General features: G+C 38.3%; 1 long non-coding RNA gene across 1 annotated transcript; it reads left to right on the top strand.

Moving 5' to 3' along the window:
* Positions 1–4,564: 4,564 nt before the first annotated feature.
* LOC113027728 (uncharacterized) lies at positions 4,565–7,948 on the top strand. Its single transcript, XR_003273121.1, has 3 exons — positions 4,565–4,624; positions 4,852–4,898; positions 7,883–7,948. It is a non-coding gene; the product is annotated as an uncharacterized LOC113027728 (long non-coding RNA).
* The last annotated feature ends 644 nt before the right edge of the window (positions 7,949–8,592 follow it).

Genomic DNA, 8,592 nt, shown 5'->3' with positions numbered 1-8,592 from the left:
GCAAGTGGCTCTCAGCGATTCTGTATGATCACTTTCTCTGTGTGTGTGTGTGTGGGGGGGGGCCCTGGGTCTGTTCTGGGTCTGTCTGGGTCTGGGATTGCTGAGCTTTGGTCCTTCTGGAACATTGTTATTGAGGGTGGGGGGGGTTCCCCTCCCTGCTGCTCCTTGCTTGGTCCTGCCTTGCTAGGCGTTTTTCTTGTGGTTGCTGGCCTGCTCCCATGGAGGTTGTGGTCTGAGGTGCCTTGGGCCTCTTTATCATGCAGTGGGGGCTCCACTGGATGTTGGGCGGTACCTGGATCCCTGGACCCCGTCCTTTGCACGTACCAGGGTTGGCTGCCCACTGCCTCTGGTTCTTTGGCACTCCTGCCCTTTCGCTGTGGGTGCTCAATCTGGGGCTTCCCTCTGCTAGGATGGACGCACAGTTGTCATCGAGATGTGTGAGTTCAGGTCCTCGCTACTCTTCAGGGGCTGTGGATGGGCCAAGGTCTCCTGGGTCTGGCTCTCCAGACTGCATTGTAGCAGTCTCTCACCCTCATTTTTAGGTGTGATTCATGGAAAAAGCTCATACACAGACCCGCACAGTCTCTGTCTCGCTTTCTTTCTCTGTCACACACACACACACACACACACACACACCTGTTTGTGCACCTCCCTTTGTTTTGTCTTTCAGACACTTTATAATTTTTTTAGTGTGTTTTGTTACAGATGCAGCAGTTGGAGATCCAGCGGCATGCTGTTGGCTTCATCCTTCATCACTTTCTCTTTTTCTTTGTGTCCACTTTCTTTTTCTATTCCTCTGCCTTCTTCTGCCATCTTTCACCAACCTGCCGTTCACCCTTTCCAGCATGATGCTCACTCTGATAAAAATATGAATAATAAAATAAAATTAATAAATAAAGCAAAAAAGATTAAGATTTGAAACTGAATATTAAAACATTAAACAAATGGTGAATGTATATTTTTGCAACCTTATTTCATTGAGCCAGAATTAGGGAATAAAATTGCTATTCCATATAAGTAGCAAGGATACCTTTCTTGTTTTGCTGTTGGCCCAGTGTAAATGTGTGTCTGTCAAGACTGGTTGACAGACTGCGCTCTTGTCTTTGTGTGCAATAAAAAGAAAAGTAATGTCCATATTCACAAGGTAGACTGCGCCACTATTATCCTTCTCCAGCAAACAAACTGAAATCAGCTGATTGTAGTGCAAGCTCATAAGAAAAATCAATAGGCAATGGCAATGCAGTTATTATTTGTTTGTCTGCATTTGTTTGATGACTTGTAATACTGTATTTAAATATGTTGGTCAATCTAAATTCCTACTTCAAAATAATCTTTAAACTTGCTGAGTGTAGAATAAAGGAGCTAAGGTTCAGTCAACAATTCTTTCATCAATACTTGCTTCACTGAATTAATCAAAAAACTTTAAATCTTCTAATAATTCCTTTTGTGTTATTTAAGCAGTATCCCTGGTCATTTGCATTTGTACCCCATCAAAATTTTTGATGAAATGAGATCCAGGCAAGCGGGTTTTCTGGAAAACACTTCTTGTCTTATGTCTTCAGGGAGAATAAGAACACAGTAAAACCTGTAAACCTGTAAAGTAAATCATATCCCAACTGCAATTACTATTGTTACTTAACAGCTAAGAAATCTGTGTAATATGTTCCCAGGTCAATATTGCTGTGAAACTGTATTCTATTCTTCGCTGGCAGGACTGTAAACAAATGATGCAGAGACAGCCAGTCGTAATTGGCATCACGGAGATATGAAATCAGTTGGACTAGCCAGAGAATCTGATGCTTTGAAACCCAAAACAGCACAAGGTCATTGCTCTGCTCATTTTCGCATTGTGGCAGATGGTAGAATAAGGGAATGGCAGATGGAAAATGAAGGATTAATCCAAAAATTAATATCCTCTCTAAGTGACTAGAAGTGAAAGTTGTGCTAATTCAAACTTTTATATTGACGGTGATTAAAAACTCCACATAATATGGAAAAGGGTAACTCATGCAGATAAACCTACAGTGACCTGGCTCAGTTTCAGCACCTAAGTGTTTTCTTCTAATCTCTCAGGAGCACATCTTTCTTAGTTGGTGGCCATGGGTAAACATAGCAGAGTATATATCAGCTAAAGAATCTCAGGACATGGATCTAGTAGAGACTACTACTACTACAATTAGAATTGGTTCCAGAAAGATCACTGTGTTCATCTGGATGCAGTGGGAGAAATGTTTAATAGTTTATCAAAGTGACTTCTTGAGTCTCAGCAGGTTTCCCCAACCTGATAAACAGGACAGTTGCATAATGACCCAAAAATAGCACCTCTGCCTAACAATGAGCAACAAGCTCACATTAGGCAGGTTTAACCATACTTTTACTACAAAGATATTCAAACATATCCACTTTGAATATCTTTCTGGCCTTGTGTATTTTGCTGGCACAAGTAAAGCTACTTAGATTTTTAGATTAGGTTTTCCTACAGGTACATAGAGCTCAAAAGAAGGTGAAGAAATCCTGTCTGGAGGAGGAACATGTGAACAATAAATGATTTAGTACTGTTGTGCAATATAAATACACATAACTCATTTGTGCTAAGAACACAAAAAGAGATGGTGTTATATATTACGACTCCCTTGAACAGCTAAAAGTAACAAATGTCAACTTATGTGTTTGGTGTTGTCAATATATAAAGTTTGTCTTCGATGTCACTGCAATGCTTTCTGTGCATGTTCAGACTTTGTCTTGTATAGAAAGTAAGCCTGCGCAATGTGAATTTTATGAAGTGTAGACTTACTAACCTATTTACTGCTATGTCACAAAGTATATGCACAGTATATACCTGGATGCGTTACTGTGGTTTCTAAAAGCAACAATGTCATTTACAGTTAATTGTGGAATATCTTTTTGGACAATTTTCATTTCATTTAAAGTTTTAAGTAAATAAGTATAAGTTTACTTGAAGTCCAAATTTAGATGATTTTTTTTTTACTTTTAAAGTCATTTTAAAAACATTTATCTTCTTCAGTTTTGTTTTGTTTTTTTAGTTTTTGTGTGTGCTTATATATTACAGATTGCAGCTGTAACAGTTCTTTTTATTTTATGCTATATTATGTTTTTAAAGCTAACTTGAAAAAAGTTGCTTTCCCTTTGCTATCCCCCGATGAAGTTCTGACTAATGTTTCTTCATGGAACAAGGTCTCATTACAGGACTTGACACTTCAGAGTTATGGTGACATTTGCAGCAACTTAATCTTGTCAGGAGCAATGAGTGGGTCAATAGCTGTTCATGAGTATTGACCATAGTACTTAAAAGCCTTCATCTTTAACTTTGGTGTATGGGACACACACTGCCAGCCCCTCATAGCCCTAAATTGGATAAGAGAAAGAAGATGGATGGATGGATGGATGGATGGATGGATGGATGGATGGATGGATGGATGGATGGATGCATTGATGGATGGATGGATGGATGGATGGATGGATGGATGGATGGATGGATGGATGGATGGATGGATGGATGGATGGCCTGTCAAGGAGCATCTAATCAGTTGGCAGTGATTGCAAAACTAATCAATAAGCATCTAGGTCAAAAATCTTTAGTGAAATGCTGCCTGTGCTCTTTGCTCATTCCCCTGGAGTTAACAGACCAATGACAAGATAAATGGAGCCATTCAGAATAATGAGTACCACAAGTACATAGGTCAAAAGCTCTTTTTAGTATTAAATTAGTGTGAGGGTACTGAGTCATGGCTATTAAGTCAGTTGAAGGGTGAAATTAGCACACAGCGTGAACCTGTGAAATTTAGGACAGCGCAGTGGTAATTGGCTGAGATGCTTTAGCTTCTAACCTGTTTTTGTGCACAGGGGGAGCGAGGGCAATTTGCCATGAAAATGCTCTGCCTGATACTGCCTGCTGAGACAGTGGTTGTGTGCTGGACTGAAAAAGGTTAGTTTATTCAACATTTTACCTGTAATTAATGTTCTGATTGAGTCCTTCTTTATAGTCTAAAAAATACTTCTTAACCTGTAGATCACAAAGTAGTTGTAGCAGGGTCACAGGAAGACAAAAAAGGTTAAGCAAAAGCATGCTGAAATTATGATTTTATTCACAGGAATGAGTGTACAAAATAGACTGCAAAACGGCCAAGGATTGAAATGACGACACAAAAAATCAAAACGAGAAACGGCAGAAGCGAAAATGTGATAAAAAGTATTCTAATTGCGATTATGACTTTTTATATAAGTTTTGGAAACATTAGATATCGATTGGCTCACAACCAATGTACAGCTGAGCAGCAGGAGTGATTTAGATCACTGTTAGTGTAGCTGTAATCAACAAGTCATGCCGTCACTTTGTTGTAATTGGATGTAAAGGCACATGTCTTTGCTTATTTTCTATCTTTGCAGTTGTTTCTCATTAGGACATTTTTGCATCTTTGTCGTGTCTCATGTTTCATTACGGTCACTTTAGGCATTATATTTCTGTTGTTGTGTGTTTCATCATGTAGTTTTCCTGTCAGGTTGGGCATCTTTCTTATTAGTTTTGCATTTCTTATTTTGTGTTAAAAAGATTCCATGGGTTCCCTGAGCCTTCAGCTCCTTGACCTGATCCTCTGATGAATTTGTAAGTTTGCTCATTTACAAAGAAATGAACAGTATTTTTATTATAGTTTAATTTTAATGGACAGACAATACATCAGCCAAACACACAGAAAGAACATATTGCATAAAAGTTATAAATTAATTTGATTGAACACAGACATAATTCTGTTTGGGGTTTTTTGTTTTTGTGTTCATGTGACAGACATTAAGTCAATCAATCATTTATCCTCCTAATCTCATCACCCACAGAGTAGAGCTCCATGTGAAAGGTGGGAGAGCAGCAGAAAACTATGAAGGTAAAATGCAAAATATGAGAGCTTGTAGAAATAGTGAGAGTGTGTCGAAAAAATTGTATCTTGAAATTCTCACACACATTTGTGAAATTTTAAATTTTGAGTTACAGAAAAATTATTCAAAAGTGTGCAGATTGATTTACACACGTATACAGATATCTGCAAACTTGTAATTCAAATTTTACTCATATTTATTTATTTATTACGTACAACCTCAGGTCTGTGATTACAGCCTCTGATATCTCAAACACACAATGATACCAACCTAAGGAATAGGACGTTTGTTTCCTTTAATGCAGGCTGAATGGATGAAAAGCATGAAAACAACTTTAAACACTTGGTTTCAAACATGACTGTAATGCAAGGATTAGTCTCTTTAGTGCTACCAACAAATCTGTCCATACTCTTTTAGTATATCTTTGTAAAATAAACAAATAATTTATTTTCAAAATGTTATTGATTTACTATAGCGCACACAAAAGACATACATTAGACATTATACAGACAGTATACATTTGACCGTTGTTTTTAAGTGAATAATATAATAAGGTTTTTATGCCAATAGTTAAATGCTGAGAGATCAGAGAGGTCCATGTGTTGACCTAAGCTATGATAGCCTTGTCATCACTTGTCAGGTCTGTAAATGCCATTAGCATTTATCTTTCGTCGTGCCACTGAGGAAGCTCACAGTTAATAGAGATATAGGCTTTAGAGATCAGCTCAAATACATCTCAGAGCAAACTACTCCCCTTCTGTCCCTGCAGTCGCCTTTTGTCTGAAAGCCATTATAATACATAATTATAGTCCCTGGTAATAATTGTTAGAAGGATATCATACACCTATTACAGCAGAAATTATCAGATACTTGCACTCCTAAAGGAGTGTTAAACTGATTTCATGTGAGTGATATAAAGTGTTCTGGAATGTGTTGAGTAGCCTACGATACAGCAGAGACACATTACTTCCTTATAGGTATATTAGGGATATTTGAGAACGATCTTCGGTTTATTGTTAGAAGAAATTTAATATTTTCACAATAATCTCAAGGGGGAGAGATCTGGATTCTTACACGGAGCTCAAATCCTGTAAAAATATGAAGCGTGAACAATTATCAGTTACTAGCTCCATTCTGAGGAGCAGATAGCAGGATGGTGGTTTTTACAGCAGTGGTTCTGTGTGTGTGTGTGTGTGTGTGTGTGTGTGTGTGTGTGTGTGTGTGTGTGTGTGTGTGTGTGTGTGTGTGTGTGTGTGTGTGTGTTGCTCTCCCCTTCCTCTGCACAATTTGTCTTCCTCCCTCAAACTGAAGGTGTTTCCGCTCATAATCGTGGGCATAGTTTATAAAGAGGAAGAGGGGGAGAACCAGAAGAGCTGTTTGGCCATTCAAGGCAGTGTGTGCACTGTGTGTGGATGTGAGAGGAGGACTCCTTGTCATTGCATTACTCCCATTGGGTGAGGTGTTCAAATAGTGTGTTGTTTAGCAACAGACATGCACCAGATTTACTGGTTGGAGATTGTTTTGAGTTCTAGTTAGTATGACATTAATAAAATAAACCATGTTTTTTGTTGCCTGTGATTACCTTGGCCTCCAACTCCTTCTTTCAACCCGTAGACCTTCTTTTTCTCTATATAGAAGTATACTTGCAGTAGACTTGGTAAGTCCTTGTTTTCCACTTATATTAGTTCGTAGGGAAAAAAGAACTCTAAGAACTCTAAAAACAGTCTAAGGGGGGCACTTGTGTACTGGCCTTGGCTACAGCAATGTTTTTATGTTTTTAAAAAAAAGGAAAAGAAAAATGATGATATACTGTCCACTTTCACTCTGCGTCTCTTAAGCAGTAAGTGGTTCCTCATTGTTTGATAGCTGAACTGAAATGGGAAAACTGACCTGTCAGCTGTAATGTTAGGGTCTGTAGAGCATTTATTAAATAAGAACAGTGTGGGGGAGAGCTTGTTTGAATCAGGTGCACCACTTGTTCACCAGAGTCTATTAAGTCTACTAGCAGCAACCGACCACTCAGCCCAGCCCCTATGAGAGTGGTTTATGTTTTTTCACTTGTTTTTTTTTTAGAGTAGGGCTCCATCATGTAAATTAATCTTTATATATCTAGTGTTTCATGTTCACTTTAAAGAAACCTGTCTGGTCAGGACAGGTTTCTTTCCTGACCAGACAGGTCAGGAAAGAACCTGTCTGGCAAATGACCTTTGCTTAGAATTGTAATGTCTGCATTTATGAGAGAAAGTGTCTATAATTAGGTGCTCGAGAATCTTAATTTGATTTTAACAGCAGAATGGTCGTTGCAGTATTCATAGAAAGATCGGAAAGAGAAGTTATGAAGGTAGTCATAAATTCTTTGAACATTCTTATAAACAAGGGAGAGAGGGCCAGCCAGAAAAAAATAAAGCCATCTGGACCAGGTGCTTTGTTATTGGACATTTTATTAAGAGTGTACAATTGTTCTCCTGGAGTATATGGATTTATCTAAAGTCTTGGCCCATTAAATGAGGTGAATCTGTGAATACCTTCCAGATTTGGGTTATGGTCAGTGGTAGAGAACTTTATATAAAACATTTTTTTACAACTGCAGAATTATGGGAAGATTCATATATAGAGCTTTTTTACTGTATTTGAGCCTTCTATACAAATTGCCACAATCACACCTTCTTATTAAGTGCTTTCTATTTAACATTTACATTTTAATAGATGCATCTGAGAGCAACTTGGGGTTTAGTATCTTGCTCAAGGATATTTTAGCAGCCAGCATTCAAAATACTGCACCAGCCTTCCAATTACTAGATGTCTTGCTCTACCTCCTGAGCTACAGCCACCCCAAAAACGTGGATTTGTTTTCTTAAATCACACAGCACCTTTTCAGAAGGATTTTTTGTGTATGTGCTTTCTAGTAACTTAATTTATTCTTCCAAAATCTTTTTTCTAGTTTGGTGTCTTTTATATATAAATTTGATGTCTTTCTTCCTGTTGTTTGAAGTATTTAAGGAACGCCTAGAGAAGAAGCACATTGAAGTCGTGGAGTGACCTAGCCAGTCTCCAGAACTCAGCCACATAGAAAATCTGTGGAGGGTGTTGAAGCTTTAAACTGCTGAGCAGCAGCCAAGAAACCAAAAGGATTTTAAAGAGTTTCTGCAAAGAGGTCCTGAGATGTATGCAAACTACTGGTGACCAAACTACAAGAAACCTCTTACCACTGCTTGCCAACAAGGATTCCATCCCTGTTTTGCTTGGTGATTCAATTCTTATTTTACTGAGTGACATAAATAGTTGGTTGTGACAGGAATCAATGTAATATTCCAAGTTTCCCAGAGCCCTTATCTGTGATGTGTCGCAAGGTTTTCCGACACATCACAGATGAGAAAAGTTTTAGCAGAGAAAATTGTGTCAGAAAGGGCTGTGTCGGGAAAAATTTTCTGACACAATTTTCTCTGCTAAAACCTTCCTCATCTGTTCTCATCTTTGCCCTTTGACAGTGGAGCAGATCAGACTCAAATCCAGGCCACTGCACTCTGGCCATGTGACATATGGTCACCTGCTCAATTTTGTTTATATTCTTCTTCTTTTTGTTGATGGTTTTTGGGAGCCTGTTTGTAAACCAAGTTTTCCAAAAGGGAAAATAAAACGAACTGAACTGAAGGATGCTGGTAGCATCATGTTGTTGGGTTGTTTGCTGTCAGTTGTACTTGT

The sequence above is a fragment of the Astatotilapia calliptera genome, chromosome 8, assembly GCF_900246225.1.
Source record: "Astatotilapia calliptera chromosome 8, fAstCal1.2, whole genome shotgun sequence".
NCBI classification, from domain to species: Eukaryota; Metazoa; Chordata; class Actinopteri; order Cichliformes; family Cichlidae; genus Astatotilapia; species Astatotilapia calliptera.
This window is presented reverse-complemented; position numbering and strand designations above follow the sequence as displayed.